The 21,638-nt window shown below is 46.7% G+C and overlaps 1 protein-coding gene across 1 annotated transcript in view; it reads right to left on the bottom strand.

Moving 5' to 3' along the window:
• The window catches only part of THSD4 (thrombospondin type 1 domain containing 4), a 606,437-nt gene extending 586,978 nt beyond the window's left edge, over positions 1 to 19,459 (bottom strand). Inside the window, exon 1 of the mRNA XM_070431140.1 lies at positions 19,305 to 19,459. The gene's annotated coding sequence lies outside the window, so the exon portion shown is untranslated. The remainder of the gene's footprint in view (positions 1 to 19,304) is intronic.
• Positions 19,460 to 21,638: the final 2,179 nt, after the last annotated feature.

Consider the following 21,638-nt stretch of genomic DNA (forward strand, 5'->3'; position numbering starts at 1 on the left):
TGTCTCCCCGCCCCTTCTCTTCAGGCCCGACCAGAGCTCCTGGTTTTAGGCTGATACCAGAAAAGAAGGCTCTGCTCAGCCTCCCATGTCTGGGTTCAGAAAGACCTCCTTGAAGCCACATCCCAACTACAGGGCAAGTTCCACCTCCCTCCCGCCCATACTCTAGCTTCTCCCCCTGGAAGTCCCACAGGGTAAAGCAACCACCCAGACCAACAAGAGCCCTAATCCCAGTGAGAGAGAGTGAGTCCTCAGCACAAGAATGAGGACCAGAGATTTCAGAGGGAGGCAGTTCCAGACCTCATATCAGCACCCACTATCTCATGGTGAGGGTGAGTCTCAGAACTTGCCCGTCCTCTGTGAAAGCCACCCGGGGGTCCTGACAGACAGGGAGCCTCCACATGGGGCCTGCATCCTGCCCCATCCTCTGTACCAACACTACCAGCGCATTCTCTGCCATTTACCCAAACTTCCTCACAGTTTGTAGCGCCCAGAAGCTGACATTCCAGCTGTCTGTGAACGAAGCACAGGATGGCAGTCCCAGCATCAGAGTGTGTCTAACCCGCCCTTGTGCTGCATTATAAGAAAAGTGGAAGAAGAGTCAGTTATCAGCTTTCACTAAGCACCAATAGCTATTTAATCCTCAGAGCAAAACTGAAGCCACACGGTGGGCTGAGGATAGGGCTGTGACTACACACAGACCACCAACACCAGAGTTGGTCTTCTCTTCACTCTGTTAGACTCACTGGCTTCCACCTAGTAAAGAATCATGCATAGCTAGACACTCAGTAAGTAAGTGAATGGATGGATGATAGATGAGTAGGTGGGTGCTATCCCACAGATTTGCTGGGAGACAAAACCTTTCAGGAATGACTGTCTATTGTGCCATGAGTATCACCTCGAGCAAAGTAGAGCCAAGATGAGTGATTTAATAACCTACTATTTCAGATAATAATAATAAGGAGGCTGAGGATCCTAGCAAAGTCTATGGGTGATTACCGAGCATCAGATGGAGTCTAAGTGCTTTACACATAGCAACCCACTTTATTCTCACAACCCCTGAAGGAGACACCATTGGGAAATGGAGGCACAAAGGAGTTAACTAACTTTTCCAAAGTCACCCAGCTAGTAGTGTGAGAGTCAGGATTCAGTCCCAGGTAGCCAGAGCACTTCACCATCCTCCGACTGTCTTCTACCCCATACAAGCAGGGCTACCTTAATGACCAAAACACGGGCTGCTGGTGCAGGTCTTTTCCCAGGTGTCATCTTCAGCACTGGTTTGGAGATAAAGAAACATTACAGGCCTCCATGTATGACATCCTCAAGTCACAACACAGCAGAGTGGCCCGTGACCCGTATCGGGCTGGCCCCAGTCCTCCTGCGGTCCTTGAGTGTTTGTATGTGGGGCAATCAGTACCTACTAGGTTAGGCTTCATGCAAGACACTCAATACATTGGGGGGGGGGGAAATCCCCTGCCCTTGAGGAGCTTACACTCATATTGAGGCAAACCAATAAACAAAAAAAAAAAAATACACAAGTGACTATTTCTTTAACAATGATAAATTACTTCAGACTGAATGCCCAATGTCTGGTACAGGGGTGGGCAAACTTTTTGACTCGAGGGCCACAATGGGTTCTTAAACTGGGCCGGAGGGCCGGAACAAAAGCATGGATGGAGTGTTTGTGTGAACTAATATAAATTCAAAGTAAACATCATTACATAAAAGGGTACGGTCTTTTTTTTTTTTTTTTTTTTTTTTAGTTTTATTCATTTCAAACGGGCCGGATCTGGCCTGTGGGCCGTAGTTTGCCCACGGCTGGTCTAGAAGCTTAAAAGAAAAGGGAGTACCTTCTCTTTTAACAGAACCAAACATGCTGTGCGTATGCTTGTCCCTCACTGGACAGGAAGCTTCTCAAGGCAAGGGCTATGTCTTCTCATCTTTACACCGTTACTCAACTGTGCCTGGTGCAGGTGGCCATGCAATGAAAGTCTGATGAATTAATGTGTGGATAGATGGATGGAGGAATGACTAAAGGATGAATGGCATATGTCTCTAGTACTTTCACTTCTTAGAAAGCAGAGTCCATGTCTGATTGCTCTCTGTCTGCTATTGCTGATTCAGCGATGTCCACAGCCTTAGCATGTCTTCCATCTGCCCTAGGACCAGATGGAAGACATGCTAAGCCACCTCAGATATGTGCTGCCTCCAGGGAAGGTCCGACAGGAGCCCTCTGGTGGCCGGCATCACTTGCCATAGTCCTTTCAGGAAAGTCTGCCCCCGGTAGCAGGGCACTGGGGAAGCTGACATAGGAGTCTCAGGCTGGTCACCTTTCCAGCCTCCTTCTGCTGGGCCTTGGGCGGAAGCCAACCAAACACTCCCTTTGCTCTGGGTCTTTGCTGAACCCCCATGCAGAGCCCATCCCTGTTTCCGGGTCACATTTAAACTCAGCCACAGAGTTTATTTCTTCCCATTGAACCGCCACACCACAAACTCGCTGGTTTGCCCACAGCAACATGAACACCGACAGAGTCTGAATTAAGAAAAAATGTTGAGGAGATCTACTAAAACCCCCATACTTTCAAGCTCACAGATTACAGTGGCTTTTGTTACTCATTAAAGGAACACCTGACTTCTTTCTTACCTAGAGAAATTAGGTAATCAGCACAGATTAGTTAAGGACTTCAATACAAATTACATCATTTCCATGGTCATTAACATTGCTGGAATTTATATTTGTTTTCAGTCTAAAAGGCATTTCCCAGGTAACGAAGGAAAACCTTCAAGGGCAGAAGTATCAGGCAAGTAAGATATTTAAAATAAATGAGCCAGTTGTTCCTGCTTCTGCAGTTGCTTTTTCCATTTCAAGTGACAAGATACTGCGGATCAAAGGGAGACACGCAATGGAGTAAAAGCTCGTTCTCTTCCCCAATATTACTTAGTCATTGATTTACAGCATTTGATAAACCTGGTTGAATTTCTGTACGTCTGTGTAAGTCTCATGTGGAGAATTCCAATTTAGCAATTGTGTATCATGATGATTTATGCTTGTCTTTCCTCCACGTAACATGGGATTACAAATGAGTAAAGACTCTCTTCAAAGCCTCATTTCTTATGTTCCTGCTGCCGAGAGCAGCGCTGTGGGTGTTCTGCGATGACTGACATAACTGACATTCATCTCACTTGGAGGGCCTTCTCTTAAAGCTGAGTATGTTGTGTTGTCAAGGGGCTGGTGCTGCCCAGCCCAGGATTTGAACAGCTGTTTTACTCTTCTGTGTAGGTAACTGCTAACTGTTTCTGAAATTAACATCATTAAGGTCATTCTCTGCTGGACTCCTAAAACACACAAACAAACAGCTGTGATGGGATGCAGGTCCCTCTACCTAGGAATCAAAGCCACTCAGAGACACACTCCCGCCTTCCTCCCACTCAGATTCGACCTCTCCCCAGCATCCTCTGCCACAAGCAGTTAGTAACCCCTGGGCTATAGTTATCAAAGGAAACATGATCAGACAACGCAGCAAGGGAACCACAGATTTTCTGACGTGCCACCAAGGCCTCTCCAAGATAATGATCCATCTCATTCCCAAAACCTGTATACTTGACAACCACTTTGGTCATGGCACTACAGGCAACTTTGGCTCAGGCTAAGCTACCCTCCTCCCTGGTCTACCTTCCCTTTCTTCTGACACAAGGCCCAGGTCCTGCCACCTACAGATGGTTTACTGCCACTCTGGCAAGCACCTGAGTACATCTGTGTGCAACACACATGAACACACACACACACACACACACACACACGTATGTGTTAGGAAAGGAAAGTGTTCCAAGTGCACTAACACTAAAAGAACAGCCTCATAGAGAGTAAGTACCACATTCATCTACAAAATAGGTCTAGGTGAGACTTCAGGGCTAGGTGGAACAGAGCTAATGTGGTATTCTTTTAGGAAAACAATTTGTCTACAAAATTATACATGTTTATTGAGAAAATTTTGAAAACTGTAAAAAGATAAATAGGAAAGCTATATTTACTCATAATGTCACAATCCAAATTAAGCACTACGAAACCTTTTGGTGTTCTTCCTTCTGGTCTTTATTCTATACAGAATACTTACACATATTATCAGCATGTTTTACATATATGTCTACATAAACAAAATCACATATACAGTTTTGCATTCTGTTTTTCACTTTAAAACATCAACATCTCGGGCTCCAGTGGCGCAATCGGTTAGCGCGCGGTACTTATAAAACATCAACATCTCATTAGTAATATTCAGAAACATTTTTAATAAGTTCGTCCTATGGAAACCAGATAATATACCTAATAAATTCCCTTATTGTTGGAATCTGTGATGAACATCATTGTATAAAATTATTTATGTGTTCCTCCACTTAGTTCCTTAGGATAGGTTACTAAAAATAAAATCACTAAGCCAAAAGGTCCTTCATACATATGGGTTTTTTCAAAGAGCAAATCTACCTAAAATCCAACATGTAGTAGATGAAATAGACACATTTGCCAATAGTGTTAGCATTATAAAATCCTTCCTAATTTGATTCTTAGCTAGGGTAGGCTAACTGCTGCAACAAACCATCCCAGAATTTCAATGGCTTAACACAACAAAAAGTTGTTCGTTCAGTTGACTGTCTAAAGTGCGCTGGCAGGGCCATTCTGCTCCACACAGTCATGCAGGCATCCAGGGACCAAGTCTCTTTTCATCCAGTAGCTCCAGCATTGTCTTGGGCCTCAGAATCCCTGGCTGGTTTTTTCCCATCAATGAACAAACAAGAGAAAAGAGAAATCGTGGCAGATTGAGCTAGCAGCTTCATTGCTACCACCTGTGTTCCATTACCCAGCTTAGTCATGTAGACATACCTAACTGCAAGAAAGTGGAGAATGTGCTCTGCCTGTATTCCCAGGAGGAAAACTTTGGTGAACACCTCCTGGTACAGGGTGGGCATTCAATGTATTGCTGTAATAGGGGGGGGGAAAGGAAGTCAATGTACCCTTTTGATAATTAGTAAAGTGGAACAAATTTTCCTTTTTACTAGCCAAGTTACTGTCTCTTCTTACAACTTCTTTACCAATGTTTCTGTAGTGTTCATAATGTTATGAATTGATTTTTTAAGAGCTCTTTCTAATATTAAGGATACTAACCCTTCTTTTGCCTGAGACCTTTTTTCATGTTAATTTTTGTCTTTTAATTTTGTTTATAATTTTTAAGTAAATAAGTTTTTATTTTATGTCTTTGAATATATCAGTTATTTTCTTTGTGACTTTTCAGATTACCATCACAGAATTGCAAAGCATGAAAAACTGGGAGATTCTCACCCAACTCTCCAATTTCATTATTTTGTATTCATAATTTACAGGTGAATAAATGATACTCAATGAAATAAAATAAATGCTGCAAGGTTTTGAACTGATTAAAGGCAAAGTTAGGGCTAGGGATTTTAAAAATTGATTCCGTGTATAATATGTGACAGACTATGCCAAACACTTTTCAAAGTTTGACTATGATGTATTATTTTAATTGATTCTCAAGACAATAGGAGGTAGATGCTATTGACTTCCCCATTTTACAGAAAAGGAAACTGAGGCTGCAAGCAGTGAAGCAATATGCCTTCATATTGTTACAGAGTTAGTAAGTGGAAGCCCCATGATCTGAACCCAAGCCCACCTGATCACTGGAGCCATGGTGTCATGGCACTACAATGAATGTCCCGCAGGTCTCCTGACACACTGCACCAAATATACAGCCCCAGGAGGGTGCAGCCTGGGCCCTACCCAGTGGAGATGCTGTGCATGAGGTTGTGCTTGGCCTGTTCACTCCTGGTTGGCTTTGGCCTGGAGTCCAGGATATTTTCTCAGTGTCCCCATGCACTTGCCAGGCCAGAATGCATCCCGGCTCAGTGTGCCACAGCCACCATAAATCAGCCCGCCACACACGCTGCCCTTGGTGCTTCTGAACATCAAGGGAAAGGATTTGCCTTTTCCTGCTCCATTCTGCATTGACATTTGAGTTATGTCATTATTTTTTTAAGCCACAGAAATCTAGTCAATGATCTGTAGCAATCACTGCTGTGCAGGGTTGCCAAAAGGCTCCATATCTCCCTACAGAAGAAAGCAGAAACTTAGCAAATTAGTCTTACTTCCTTGACACAATTCTGTGATGGGCTTGTATTAGGTAAAGCTGAAATCAGGTGTAGTGATTAACAGATTATAATAATGTGAAACAGACAGCAATCTCATGAATTAGGAAACATTTTCAAGGAAATCAAGAGAGGCAAGTCATTGGGGTCAAAGGTCACCCAGAAGTCAAGGGGAACAATAAAAGGCAATCGGGTTTAGTAAGAATAAAACTGTTACCATACCCATCTTCTTGAACTCCATTGTCAATGGCCATGCAAATCTGTTCTCTTCCTGTCTCTTCTGTCTGCCTAGTTAGTATCCCTGTGACCTAACTCAGGATTAGAAAAATGTCAACAATAACCAAGCCTCTCTTCGATTATTATTTCATGCCAAGGTCTCAGAAACCAACATCTCAAGACCTATCCTCTCATTCAAACTGCTTTCCTGTATCTCTAGTCTCCTCCTGCTGATGGCCCATCCAAGATGAATAATAAAAGGACCAGTTACCAGCTCCACATCAAGTTCTCCACTTATTGAGGTTTCCTACTTTGGTGGTGGCATCACCATCCTTCCAGTGACTAAAGCTCAACACTTACCTGGGCTTCTGTGATTCCCCCTCCCCTTTGCCCTAGGTCCAGTCTTTTGCCAACACTCAACTCTTCATTTGCAGTATCTCTCAGAAAAGTCTTTCCTCTCCCTCCATTTCTACCAGCCTCATCCAAATCATCATTCAGATTTAGTGGTTCTCTAATTTGCCTATCCAACTCTGTCAAAAATCAGAAGGGCATATTTCTGGCTTCTCTATTCTGTTCCACTGATCTATGTGCCAATTCCTCTGCCAGTACCACATAGTCTTGATTACTGTAGCTCTGAAAGTCTTAAAACTGAGTAGACTGATTTCTCCTACTTTGGTCTTCTTTTTCAGAACTATTTCTGAAGTTTGACTATGATGTATCCTGGTATGGATTTCTTTGGGTTCATCCTCTTTGGAATTCACTAAGCTTCTTGAATCTGTAGGTTTGTGTCTTATCCTAACTTTGGGAATTACGTCATTGAGTGCTTTTTTTCAATCCCACTCTCTTTCTTCTCCCTTAGGATTTCAAATACACATTACATTTTGTTACAACCCTACAGGTCCCCGGGGACCTGTTCTTTTTTCTTCCCCCAGTCTATTTTCTCTCTGTTGTTCAGATTGGGTAGTTTTTATTGTTATATGTTCAAAATCACTGATTCTTTCCTTTGTCATTTCCATGCTCCTGTTTAGGCCATCCAGTGAGATTTTATTTCAGTTACTGTTTTATTCAGTTCTAAAATTTTCATTTGGTTCTTCTTTATATCTTCTATTTCTTTGCCGAGACTTCCCCTTTTTCTCACTTTTTAAACATGAATATTGCTCATTGAAGCATTGTTATGATGCTGCATCAAAATTTTTGTCAGATAGTTCTCACAGCTCTGTCTTCTCAGTGTTGGCATCAGCTGGTAGTCTCTTTTCATTCGGGTTGAGATCTTCCTGGTTCTTGGTAAGATGTGTGATTTTCATTTAAAACCTGGACATGTTAGGTCAAATGTTATGAGGCTCTGGGTTTGTCTTAAACCTGACAATGCTCCAGCAGGGGGAGGTGGGCCCCACCTCATTATGATCAGGTAGGGATAGAAGTACAGAGTCCCTACTTGACCTCCACTGGCACCAAAGGGGTAAGGGAAACCATCATTACTGTTGAGCAGGAGTGAGAGTTCCAGCTCGAAGTGGTCTCCATTAATACTTTCCCTGGCTGGGAAGGATAGGAGTACCTCATTACTGTGCCTATGGCACCACTGGTGTGGGTGAGGGTGGAGAGAGGGGTCCTGGGTGGGGATACACGGCCTTGCTGGGTGGTGGTAAGAGTCCTGACTCTCCACAGGCACCCTCTGACCACCAGTGGGGAGAGGAGGGAAGTCTCAGTGCTGCTGTGGGAGTGAAAATCCAGGTTGCCCACATATCTAACAGAGAAACAGGCTCTCAGAAATGGGCTAGGCTATCACCATTCATTTAGGAATGAAGAATTATGACTCCAGAGATGAAGAATAGGTTGCTGCAGGTCAAGTGGCAAGTTAGTGGCAAAGTCATAACTCAACACCCATGCCCATGGCTCCAGGACCAGTTGTCTGTGAACCAAAGATTCCTAAAGCACAGGAGAAGCCAGCCCCCAACCCAATATGACAACGAAAAATCTAACCAGCCCAAGGCTAATGGCTGCCTCCCTTCACATCCTGCCAGACCCCAAGGCCAGAAAGCACACAAGGTTATGCACCATCATCCCCTAAACAACACAAAGACACGTTTACTCAAGACAGACCTTCCATCCAACACACACAGAAAAGCACACTCGTGAGCCAAGAACTACAGCGTCACAGTCACCTTCGGGGCTGGTGGTCTTCCATCTGGAGAGGATCCTGGCTTTCCTGCTGTTGGAATCCCTGACACAAAGATCCACCCAGGAACTGCAGAACTCAGGGCAGCCTGAGGCCAAGCTTCCCCCTCCTGGCTGGAGAGCTAGGTCTGCACACCGCTGGAGGTGTAGGCCTGGCCTCTCGTCTGGCGGCCCTGGCTGTTGGTCTCAGCACAGCACTGCTTATTCTCCCCAAGGGAAAGCTGGTGACCCAGGAGAGGAAACAGCCTTTGTTTTGTTTCCATTTTCAAACGATCCACTGACTTTAGGGCAGTGGAAAGAACCAAAGTAACAATTTCAAAGAGGCACAGCTTGTTTTGGAGCTGACCAAATACACAGAGTTTTTGGGTGGGGAGTAAAAGAACAAACGTTCATCCTACATGTACCAGTACCAGACACAAGCCTTGGTGTACCTGCCTTGCCCTCCCCTGGCTTTTACAATAAAAATTCCAGGCAGCCAGAATCCAGTTCCAACCCCTACCATAGGCCATCGGTCTGCTGAGAGTCAGGCAGAGTTGTTAGACTCCAGGATGGTATGAAATAATAAACAGTTTTATGGAATACAATTGAAATTGTGAAATTTAATAAAGTCATTTGATGCCTAAATTTCTAAATAATGTGATTTAAGTTGTTAAATTCATTAAAACAACCCTTTAATGAATTATAAATTGTGTTGAGGTAATTGCCTGTTGGTTATCATACAGGCTGAGAAATACCCATAATCTTTTGATAGAACTTGTGAATTAAGCTATGTTTTATGAGCTCTGGGACTTCTATGAGTGATTTTGTTGACTATTGGGGTATTTTAATGTTTACTCTTTTTACAATTTAAAACAATTTTCAAATATTATAGTCATCTAGACCAGGGATCAGCAAATCCTGGCCAATGGGCTAAACCTACCCCACTGCCTGTTTTTGTTACATTTTCAAATGGTTGAACGAATATCGAAAGACAAAAACTATTTTATGATGCAAAAATTATATTAAATTCAAATTGCAGTGTCCATAAATAAAATGTTGTTAGAATACAGCACAGCCCATCACTCATGTACTGTTTATGGCGCTTTTGTGCTCAAAAGACAGAGTTGATTAGTTGCAACAAAGCCCATACAGCACCAAAGCCAAAATACTTACTCGCTGGCCCTTTACAAAACAAGCCTGCCAACTCCTGATCTAGACAGTCTGTCGAATGATGATACCAGACTAAAGCTCACTGAGATGATAGTGCAGCAGCAACAACAACCAACTTGGCTACTGAGCAAGCCAAGTAACCGTCATGCGATACCAAGTAGGCAATTTATAAGCAAACCCACTGTGCAATGTTAGAGCCATCACCCACAATGTGAAAAGCAACATTAAGGCAAAACTGACACATTCTGAGAATGTATCAAGCACAAGTGCTCCCTCTTTACGTTTATTCTACAGGGGGTGGGGGATAGTCTGGAATCTGGGTAATGAGAGATCATCTGAATCCTGTGAGGTCTTCAAGAATGCAGCCCTCCCTTAAAACAGAACAGCCTTCTACTTTCTTTCTCCCCTTGACACCCCAGATTGTTTCCCTCTGTTAAGGTTGGGGGATGGCCCTAGCCAGTTTGGCTCAGTGGATAGAGCGGGTTCGATTCCAGTCAAGGGCATGTACCTCAGTTGCAGGCTCCTTCCCAGCCCCGGCCCTGGTCGGGTTGCATGCAGGAGGCAACCAATCAATGTGTCTCTCTCACATTGATATTTCTCTCTGTCTTTCCCCCCTCCCTCTCTCTCTCTAAAAAAAAAAAAAAAAAAAAAAAAAAAAAAAAAAAATCAATGGAAAAATATCCTCGGGTGAGGATAAAAAAAAAAAAAGTTGGAGGGATAGCTCAAGTCTCTCTGAATTCCCATCAATCTCAGTCTGATGCCATTACTGCATAATGTCAATCACATTCATTGATCATCCTCTCTGCCTGCCCCTCTAAGGCTGCAGGTCCCCCCAGGCAGAAACACCATCCTCCTTATTTTTAAGCTGGATGGACCTTGCAGTACTCATTAAGGCACATAGTAGGTGCTTTGTTTCGTTGTAGGAATGACACTATACATATGCTGTCTTCTCTAACTCCTTCCCTAACTCCTCATTTGTACAGTTTACCACACAAACGAGGAAACAAGCTCAAGGCGGTAGCTGTTCAAGCCACACAGGCAATAATACGCGGCAGAGTCAGGACTGGAATTCACAAAGCAGGGTACCTGATGCCTAGTAGAGGCTCAGAAGTATTGGATGCCAAAGAGAATAAGCGCATACTGATGCCCAAACAGAGCATATAAGCACGATCTCAGAAGTTGCCAAGACAGTGAAAGAAGCCAGTCGCAAAAGAACACGTACTGCATGAACACTGACATAACTTCCTTGTGGGGAACTAAGAAAGGCCCCACCTCACAGCACCTCCTACATCTCTTGCTAGGAGAGGTGCTGAGCTCCTCAGTGTGAGCCTGAGGGAAGAACGGTGCCTACTGAGGAAAAGAAAGGGGAGGCCGAAAACAAGCACCCGTTCTGTTTCTGGGAACACTCACCTGGGCTCCCAGTGCATCTTCCTGCCGAGTTCCTGAGCAGCATTAATGTTAACAGAGAGACTCCTGCTTTTGACCTGGTAATTACATGGCCAAGAACTGAGTTTTCAAAACAGAATGTGAGATCAGAAGAAAAAAAAAAACTACAGCAAATTGAACATTCATTTTAGTAGCACTAATTTTTTGATCTGGGAAAAACTAGAAATAACTGGATTGCTGCAGTGAGTAGGGAACCCATGATGGAGAAAAATTATGGAAATCGTCATTATGCTTAAAAATGGGAACGCTGACTAGGTCAAGAGTGGGAAATGTTTACACAAAATCATACCAGTGCTATGTGGAAAAAAGACAAATGGGCACATGCTCAAATTAAAATATAGGCAAGTTTCAAGGAGAAGACAGAAGGGTGTAAGCTGTTAGTGTACTATGCATTTATGCAAGGTGGGGAGGGAGGGCAGAAGAAGGAAGAAGAGGAGGAGGAAGGGGGAAAGGAAAAGGGAGGGATGGAGAAAGGGATGGAGGATGGTTCGGTAAAGTTACATGTACGGTAAAACTCAGATTAAAAAATAACACAGTTGTGGAGTTATAAAGCACACAGTCTTTCTATCAAATACCTTAAGAGTATTTCACTTTTTGCCCAGAAACATGACGATGCATTAACAGAAGTATTTAAAAATGCACAAAACTGCCTCCCCAGGATGAACCCCCATAGCTGTACCAATGGCATGAGCCAAGCGCAGCCCAACATGGTGCCCAGAGGGAAGAGGCGGGGCCTCCCTGCTACTCCAGACCTGGGCACCCAGCCAGCCCCACGGACCCACCTGCGCACGCGGGCAGGGCACTCACCGCACCTGCCCCCATTTTCACATCTGCCCACTCTACATACTGGGCACCTCCTGAGCCGCATCTGTTCTGAGACGGTAACTCCACCCCTTTGCTAAGCAGAACAGTCAGCCTTACCCTTTAATTTAAAAATGGGAAGTGGTGACACAACGATCAAAAGGAATGGAGTGCTGATACATGCTTCACCATGGACAAACCTTGAGAGTGCTTTTCTTAGCCAAAGAAGAAAATATGCGGCCAGTCACCAAAGACCACATATTGTATGATTCCATTTACATGAAATGCCCAGAATCCATAGAGACAGAAAGTAGATTAGTGGTTTCCAGGGACTGGATGAGGGAGGAGTGGGGAGTGACTGCTAATGGGTTCTGAGTTTCTTTTTGAGGTGATGAAAATATTCTGGAATTAGATAATGTTGATGTTGCACAACTTTGTGAATAAACTAAAAACCACTAAATTATGCACTTTAACATGGTGAACTACAATTGCACTTTCCAGTGGATTACAATTAGACTGAGGCACTCACTGGCTCATTAGTTCCCACCCAGCACATGTTTCGGAGTCAGATGAATTGGAATTCAAACCAAACTCTCACATCTACTTGCTGTGTGAGCCTGTGCAATGTCCTTAACGTCCCTGAACTTTGGGTTTCTAGGCTGTAAACTAGGAATAACAATGCCTAGCTCACAGGGGTTGCTGAGAGGATTGAGTAAGTGAATGCAGGACCTGACACGGAACTCTGTACCACGCGCTCCCTCTCCCTGAGCCGGCCAAAAGATCCTTTGAACCTCAAGCAGAATGAAATCCTGGGCCTCGACTAAAACATCATCACTGAAGTCAAGCCGGGCCTGGGGCCTGGGTACCTGTCTGCTCTGGAAAAGACACGAAATGGAGCTGGAGGCTGAATGTCAGTGCACACCCTACACGGAGTCTTCAAAACCGGCAGGCATGGCTCTGCCTCCAAGGCTCACCTGTGAGCAGCAATAAACTCCCTCAGGCGTCTCAGCGGGCCTCCCTGTCAGTCTGACCTCCTCTCAACCTCTGATAGTGTTACTATTATTAGCTCCAAGCAAGGATGAGGCAAAGGGGACTCGGAGAAACCAGAGAAGGAAACAGGGCTTCAATTCACATCCAATTTTAAAAAACTTTTTAAAATTTACTTTCTCAAATAATACATTTTGCTTTCAAAAAGTTTACACAGTTAAAAGTGAAGCACATGTCAGCAGTATCTTTATAACACTAAAAAACTAAACCAAAGACTTTATTTTCTTTTCAAACACCTCCAGCCCCCACCTAAAATGTTGTTATGAGCCGTATTGTAGGAAGGGCTGTCTCCACACTCCCAGTGTGGCTCTCAAGGCAGCTGCCCTCTCTGCCCTCAGCCGCTTCACTCGGGCTGCCAGGGCACAGGGAGGCTGGCATCAGGCAGAGCTGATGTGGAGGTGGTCATGCCACAGAGGCCCAGGCAGGCATTCGTCCACCAGATCTGGCATGGAAGCCAGGGCAAGGGGCAGGCAGTAATAAAAGGGCAGCTGGAGGCCAGGGAGCCAGCAGCAAAGGGAGGTGGGAAAGGGACCAGAATTCCAGGCATGTGAGGGTCAGGGGTCAAACAAGCAAGATCAATCAAAGAGTAGCTGTCAATTCACCCTAAGCAAGTCTTAGAGGGGGGAGGAGAAGCTGCTTAGATCCTTCCCAAAGATCTGGTCTCAGATCTTAGGTGGATAAGTGAGAAAAATGACAGCTCACATTCACCTCCTTTTAAGCATTTTACATTGTCATGAATCACACCCATTTCACAGGCCGGAAAACTGCAGCACAAGAGGTTAAGGAGACTGTTCAGTGACACACAGCACGGGTGGAGCCAAGGACTGAAGTCAGGCTGCGGCCTCAGAATCACGGGGCTGCTGCCGACAGGAAAGAGTGCCAGACTCCCTCTTTTATCTTCCTGGAAACACAGGTGGTCAGAGGCTCTGCGTTTCAGGAAAAGTCTGTTTGGCAACTACAAATTTGTAACTTGCTGATATGATCAAAGCAGGGAGAACAGCCACCCAGCAGTCTGTGTACCCATTTTCTTAAGAAATTCATCTCTCTTGACTGAGCTCCCAAGAAAAATGGTTAAGTTCCAGACAGGGTTTGTCACCCACCCCAGCCCAGCCGTCCTGTGGCTGCATCTGTGCAGCAACTCCAAGGCCAGGCTCCCCTTCATCAGAAGCCTGCAGATAATCCCCTCGCCACTGCCCCGCTGGGGCTCCAAGGCCCATGGCCTAAAGGGTTAACCATCCCATTTCCTCCTTGTCTTTCAAACCTTAATCCCCATCCTGAGCTGGGTGCATTCCAAGCCCACCTGGAACAGGTCAAGACGAGCCCGGCCATGGCTGGCCCTTCATTTCCCCTGGCAGGAGATTAGATGGGGCGCCCATTAATCACTCATTACTTGGGTCCTCGATGCTGGCCAGCCCTCAGGCAGCCAGCCAGCTGCCTGGGAGGGTGGGGCAGGCACCACCCCTGCCCAGCGCAGGTCCTGGGCCTCCCAGTGCCACCCTTTTGGGACAAGATACCACAGTACAAGCCTGGCCCTCTACCATCTGGACCATGTCCAAGAGGAGAAGGGTTAAAGGGCAACACTACCAGGGTACCACTAAGCAATCAGTTTCAGCATGGCACATCAGAGGGCACTATGCATTGTGCAGCTAGTTGAAAGATCAGGTAAAAAGAAGACATAGGTAGAAAGAGACCACTGTCCCAGGACAACTAACCATTAATAAAGAAAACTGCTGCCCACTGCTTCTTAAATTCTTGGAGGAGTCTGAAGAAAAACTGGAGAGAGGAGAGGATGTTGACTGGAGAATTCTTTATTATTATTACTGCACGGCTAGGACTGTTCATTTGCTGGGTTTCCATATAAGGTTACAACAGTCAGCCCTTTAGACACAAAAATCCTGAACCTGAGGGGGCCTAAGATTATATATTTTTTTACAGCACAGATATTGAACACCAAGATCCTGCCACGCACTGACCAGGTACAGAGTAGATAAGAGAAATGGGATGAGAACAGACACTGAGCACCTGCCATCTGCCAGGCATTTGCCTAACGCTCTGCATGCTGTGCACTGGTCCCTACACACCCTCCGGGCTTTGTCCATTCCTTTGTTACAGTTGAGGAAACAGAGGCTGGCGACTGGAGAGGGGCAAAATAAAGGCCTCTAGAATGAAGGATACCTGTCAATCACCAGACCCCATGCTAGTGCCACTCACCACACCTGGAGGGCATGGCTGGCAAGGTGTGGTAGGCCCTATTTGGGGAGTTCTAGCCCATTTCTCGCCCCAGGAAAGTTGAGGCTCCCAAAAAACCCACCCTGATCCTTCTCCCTCAGCACTTGCTCAAGCCCAGGAATGAATTCACAGTGAGCCTGACGGAGGCAGGACTTCCACGCTGCTCCCGTGGGGGTGTGGGGAGTGTGCTTTCAGGGTTGCACTGAAGTCCCCCTTCACCAAAAGAGGGCTCTCCACCTGGCCCGGGCCACGATGTCCTTGCTCACCCCCTTTATTAAAGGTCCATGTTAAAAAGGAGCATGCTACCTGGGGAAAGTGACTTATGAACTGACCACCTGACACTAGCCCCTCATTGTAAAGGCAGCCCAGGGCAATGGTCCTCAACCTGAACCTGCAGAAGAACCACCTGAGACAGTCTTAAAAATGCCAACTCCTAGGCCCTGCCTCCACCCTGGAATCTGTTTTGTTTTTGTCGTCCCCCCCCGCCCCCCGCCCCCCCGCCTCCTCTCCTCACCCCCTCACTCCCGCCAGATCCTAACTCTGATTCAGATGTTCTGAAGAAAACGCTTTCAGGAAAGAATGATATACTGGAAAGAGCACCAGACTTAGAGACCTGGGTTCTAAGATTTAGGTTCAAAACCTGAGTTGTTGACGTCAGGCAAGTAACAGGACATTAGCATTCATATCCTTATAAAATACGAATGCTAATGTCTCCGTCATAGGTTGCTGGGAAGATTAAAGCACCAAGTACAGAACACAGCCCTGCTCATTGAACATAACCTGAATGAGTTCATCAGGCCAGTGAGGCTCCAGAAACCAGAGAAGACAATTTTGGTGAGTTGGAGAAAGAAGAGAGGGCAAAACAGGCCCAGGAGATGAGGGGGACCCTGAAAGGGAGCAAGAGTCAGAAGAGGCTAAAGCCAGAGCCTCCCACAAAAGCCCCCCATACCCAGCATCAGCCTGTGTTAGCCTGAATCATACGTTAGCTTTTAACAAAACATTTCTAATCCATTTTTTTTCAGAGAAGATAGCCAATACATATACACATGCAGCCTTTATAGCCACATATACATAAATATGTGGATACAATTCTGCGTACACACACACACACACACACACACACACACACACGGAAAGATAAAAGGGAGGAAGTGTGGAGAAAAGAGGAAAAAGATGGGAGAAGTGAGAAGGCAGGTCAAACCCAGTCAAGTCACAGTGTCGAGTTTGCTGTGCTGGTGATGTGATACCCCCCTTGGAGAGGCCCAAGGAGAGACCAAGGTACTGCTTGCAGAAGCTTCAGGGTGTCTGGGAAAATGGGGCTCGCCCACTAGGACATGTCCAGGCTGAATACAGAGTCAGTGCAAATAATGCAGGAGAGTACAGAGGGGATTCAGGGGGCGGGGGCAAGAAGGCTGGGATTCACTTCTTGGCAGAGTCTGGATTAGTAGAGGGGACATCTGAATTTCTGAGCCACAATAAAGAGAATGGGTAAGAGGAATGAAAGGTTTCAGGCAAGAAAGAATTGGGGTGCTCTTGGATCAATAAAGCAGACTGGAAATTAAGCCAGTTTTAAATGCCCCGATAAAGAATGACCTTGGTTCAAGCTGTCCATAAAAGTACGTTCATATCTCCAGGGCTTTGCTCAAGCTCTTCCCCCAACAGGAATTCCTCCTCCTTCCAGCCTTTTCCATCTCCTTGAAGTCCTCCTCATGCTTCAAACCCAGCTGTAACTTTCCTAGCTCTTCCCGTGCAGAAAAAGTCTCCCTTATCTGTGCCTCCTTGATGGTTTGCACATCCCCAATATTCTGCATTGTTTTGTGGTTATTTCTTTATGTCTCTTTCTCTCCCAGGTGGCCATTAATCATCTGCTAGCCTGTCAACAAACTGAGGGCAAGGATATTGTCTTGTTCTTCCTGAAGCTCCAGCATATAGTAACAGTCTCTGGCACAGCAGATACTCAGCATATCTGCTGGAGACAAATTAAACAGAAATGAATATGGGGGTTGGGGTGGAGGGCCGATTTTGATTTCTTGAGAGGAATGATGTGGTGAAATCAGAATTTTAGGAATATTAATCTGTCAACATAAAAGAAGATGGATTAAAATGAAAAAAAGAGACTCATGGCCAAGAGTCAAGAGAGGAGATTATCACTGTAATTTGGACATAAGTGGGGGCAAAGGGAATGGAGACAGGAAAATAATTTTCTGAGATATCACAAAAGAATGTAGAAGGGACTTGGTAATGAATGAGCTATAAACGTGGGGGATAAGGTGGGGGTAGTCTGGACCACTCAAATATTGAGACTCTTGGACAACTGGGAGACAAGTGAGAGAAAAATGTGGGGGATCAAGGAGAGGGGTGATGCCTGGCCTCTCTCTAGGATAACGGATTGCAATTACAAGCATTTCTCAGCAAAACAAAGAACAAAACCCACAACACCTCCATATCACAATTTCTAACTCTGATCTTACTCCCCAACTCTGGCTTGTATTTTATTTATTTTTTTTTCCTAGCAGTCATTTAGAAACATTTCTTCATGGCGGGGGAAACTGAAATAAAGACAAGACCCACCTGGTGCCCTGTTCAGTGCTGGGCATGGACGAGCCCACCAGCCCTCCCCGAGAAAGTCCAGTGGGATGCACTGCTCATTCAGTGTGCACTCCAGTATTCTGATCGCCCACTCTTCCTTCCCGTGCCCAACCTCTGGGAAACCCCTGTTCCAGCCCTGCAACGGTTTATAGGAAAGTCCCAGGACTCCTGTCTGCTTCCTCGCATTAATTCAGGGCGAGGATTTTGTTTTCTAAAGGAATCTAACTATGGTGCCAACAAAAATCTATAGGAGTTGAGGAGTACTGTATTTAAATCACGTTCTTAAAATGTTTGCTTCTTTGTATATTGAGACCCAGTAAGATCCTATTATCCCAACCACTTCCTCGCCTTTATCAATGAAGTAGAAGACATGTACAGGTTATGCAAGCTTCAAGAGCCGTGCAATTTTGAAAATCTTTACACTATTCTGTGGCTGGATTAGCAGAGGGGAATCCTGGACAAGATAATTCTGTAGACCTCTCTTGGGTCTCTATTTCTCTTACTCCAAATTCCAACAGGCATCTCATGATCACTCAGCTCCCCAGGTCCAAGATTTCAGATACACTTACTGCCTGCAAAAGGGAAAAGCGCTGGCGGGGGTGGGGGGGTGGGGGGGGTGGGGGTCACAGAGGAGACAAGAAGAGATCCAAGTATGCACAATTAATAGGCAGTGGTGGAGGCTGAGGAGGGAGGGGCGGGGGGGGGCGCGTGGACTGCTGGGGAAACACCAGAGCCACACATTCCACATGCTAAGTGGGCCTGCGAACGCCCTGAAAACCCTTCCCAAGTTAGCGCTAATGTTCTTTCAAGAAAAAGAATGAACTCCCAGGTCCCTAAAGCCCCAGGGTGAGCCAGCTCTGGAACAGCTAATTCTAAGAGCGCACCGAGGGGCTGCAGGTACGTGGGCTGCACTTGGGGAAGCGTCCGGAGTTGGTGGGAAAAAGCCATCCACGCCGACTCCCACTGGCTCCCCGTCGCCGCGGCTTAGCTGAGACACACACGGATTCGAGGCTTCCTAGAAAACGGCGTGGCCAAGGCCGCGGCTGCAGCTCGACGCTCGCCGACCCATACTCGACCAGCTCAACTCTCAGGCGGCGGAAGGAGGGAGCGAGGCTGGGTGGGGGGCGCGCGGGCTGGCCGTGCGTTCGCCGGTCCCCTCTGCCCAGACCAAAGCGCGCGGGCCCCGACTCGGGGCGGCCAAGGTGGGCTGTCCCTGGAGTTTCAGAGTTGGAGGGCAGAGGGGAGAGTGCTGGCGCCGGCAGGACGGGCTAATCCACCGGGAAGGGGAGTGAGGGGAGGAGGTCCTCCGCACGGACCAGCGCCGCGGGCTTCCAGAACCCCGTGCGGGCGCAGCCCCGGGCGCCCCGGACACACCCACTGCGCCCGGCGCCGCCGAGAGCCCGCCGCACCGCCGTGCAGAGCGGGCAGAGGAGGTAGCAGGGCTGGACCGGGTCGGAGCGCGCGGGCGGAGCGCAGGGGGCGCGGGCAGCTCTGCTCACCTGGGGGTCCACGTCCCGGAGCGGCCGTCGGCCGCCTCCCTCACCTCGCCCAGTGTAGTTCCCGGCGCTGGGCAGCCCGAGCCCGCCGCCCCGCGCCCACCCAGCACGGGCTCCCGCTGCGCCCCGGTTCCGCGTCGGGCTGCGCGGGCGGCTAGTGGCTCGGGCGCGCGCGGAAAGCGCTGGCTCGGAGTTGGCGATCCGGAGAGCCTGGACCCGCGCTCGCTGCGTCCCGCCTCCCTCCCCCATTCGCGGCCTCCTGCTGTCATCTGGAGCCGCTCCTGCCGCCCCCTGGCGGCCGCCTCGGGAAGGACAGGCCCCAATTCACCCCTGGGACTCCTGAGGGTCCCCTTGCAAAGATGAGCAAGGAGGATCCTTGGTACTATCCCGTATATGGGAGGACAGACTCTACCAGGGGTCCTCAAACTTTATAAACAGGGGGCCAGTTCACTGTCCCTCAGACCGTTGGAGGTCCGGACTATAGTTTAAAAAAAAACTATGAACAAATTCCTATGCACACAGCAGCGGCAAAAACACCCAGTGGGCCGCATGTGGCCCGCGGGCCGTAGTTTGAGGACCCCTGTTAGCAAGGAGGACAAGAGTGGTCGTGGCTGGCCAGGACTAGTGAGACCAGTAGATAAGGTAAGGCCAGATGGTGGAAGGTCTTGAATTCCATGTGAATCTTATCCTGAGGTCTGTGGGAGTCATGGAAGGACTGAAGCCCAGGAGGAACACGGCATCCTCAGGTTTTGGAACAACCATTCTGGCTGCAGCAGGATAGGCCTGAGGCTGAAGCAGGGAACCAGCAAGAAAAATTATTCTGTAAATCAGAGCAGAGAAGGCAGTGACTGTAAGGATAGCGAGGGATAAGCCCTTGTCTAAAGAGCATGCACAATCACACTCCCCGGCATATTCACACACAAGAGGAGCCTTCTGAATGCAAGAGAAAAAGACAAGAGTCCTCCAAATTTGACCTGGGGCTGGACAGCATGGGGGAGAGAGAAACTCCCTGACAGGAGCATGGCTTCTTATCTTATTCAGGGTAAAACTTTGGGAAGAAAAGAACTGCCACAACATCATCATCATCCTCATCCTCACCATCCAACTGTGATCTGTATATCCAAGCCCCTCTTTTTACTAATTTGGGAATTGTCCCAAAGAGGACATGATCAAAATTACACAGCTAGATGATGGCTGGTTAACTGGAGCCCACGTTTCTTGACTCCTGATGCAGTACTACATCCTTTACATTCAAACAAAGGTGTTTAGGGCTAGTGAGGTAGGAAATAGAGTGACAGAGAGGAAGTGTCCCTCCTCTCCAAGGAGGGGAGGGTGGCCTGAAACATTGGAAGCGGCTGTCCAAACACAGGCAGTCTCCCTAAATATGAGTCACCTGTGTGTTTATCACTGCCTCCCAAGTCCACCAGCAGGAGTTGTTTTGAAAGTGCAGGTACAGGGTGGACAATGAAGGCAGTGATAGAAGGCAAGCTGCCTGCCCCAGAGCCAGGCCAAGCTAGGGATGGGTGCCATGTATGGGGGAGAAAGGAGAGCAACAGGGCAGAGAACTCTGAGGGGGCGGGGGGCGTGAGGGGAGTGAACAAAAGAGAAAGTGGCAAAGTTAGGCCAATGAAAGAGAATCAAATTTGAGTGCTGACTACTGCCCCAGAGCCTGGGCAGAGCCAGTCCTCACTGATTCACTGGCTCAAATGGGTTGAAATAATTCCACACTCGATCAAACAGATTCTGATTGCAGGCACCTGGTGTGAGTGGGATTAAATTAATTCTGAGTGCCACAGGTCCCATAGGTCCAGGTTAAGTGGATCTAACAATTCTAGTCAATTCTGGCCAATTTAAGCCATTTAACATGATAGAAAAATAATACAACATCAGAGTGTACTCAAAGCCATTCAATTATACACATAAAAATGGTTAAAACTATAAATTTTATGTAATGCATATTTTACACAATTTTTAAAAAGAAAGTAAAACTTATAAAAACGTGTTTGAATTGAATTGATTTATCAATTCATTTAAGAGATATGTACGGAATACTGAAAAGGGCTTGATGTTAGGAAGTAAAGGTGAAATGAAAAAATTTTTCCAGTCCAAAAAAGAAGCTCAGAATAAGGTGAGGAAGTTGTCATATAGTCAGGAAATCATACTAGTAGGTGGTAGGTATACTTGGGGATCAGCAGCAGCATCTGAGAGCTCACAGGAAGGGAGGGGGAATCTGAGATGTCCCTCCTGAGCTGAGTTTTAGAGGATGAAGGGAGTTCATCAGGCAGGGCTTGTGGGTTTATCAGTTTTTTTGAAAAAAAAAAAAAAACAAAAAACTAA

This window comes from Myotis yumanensis, unplaced genomic scaffold (assembly GCF_028538775.1).
Source record: "Myotis yumanensis isolate MYYU_CA2020_CCGP unplaced genomic scaffold, mMyoYum1.0.hap1 SCAF_1, whole genome shotgun sequence".
NCBI lineage: Eukaryota > Metazoa > Chordata > Mammalia > Chiroptera > Vespertilionidae > Myotis > Myotis yumanensis.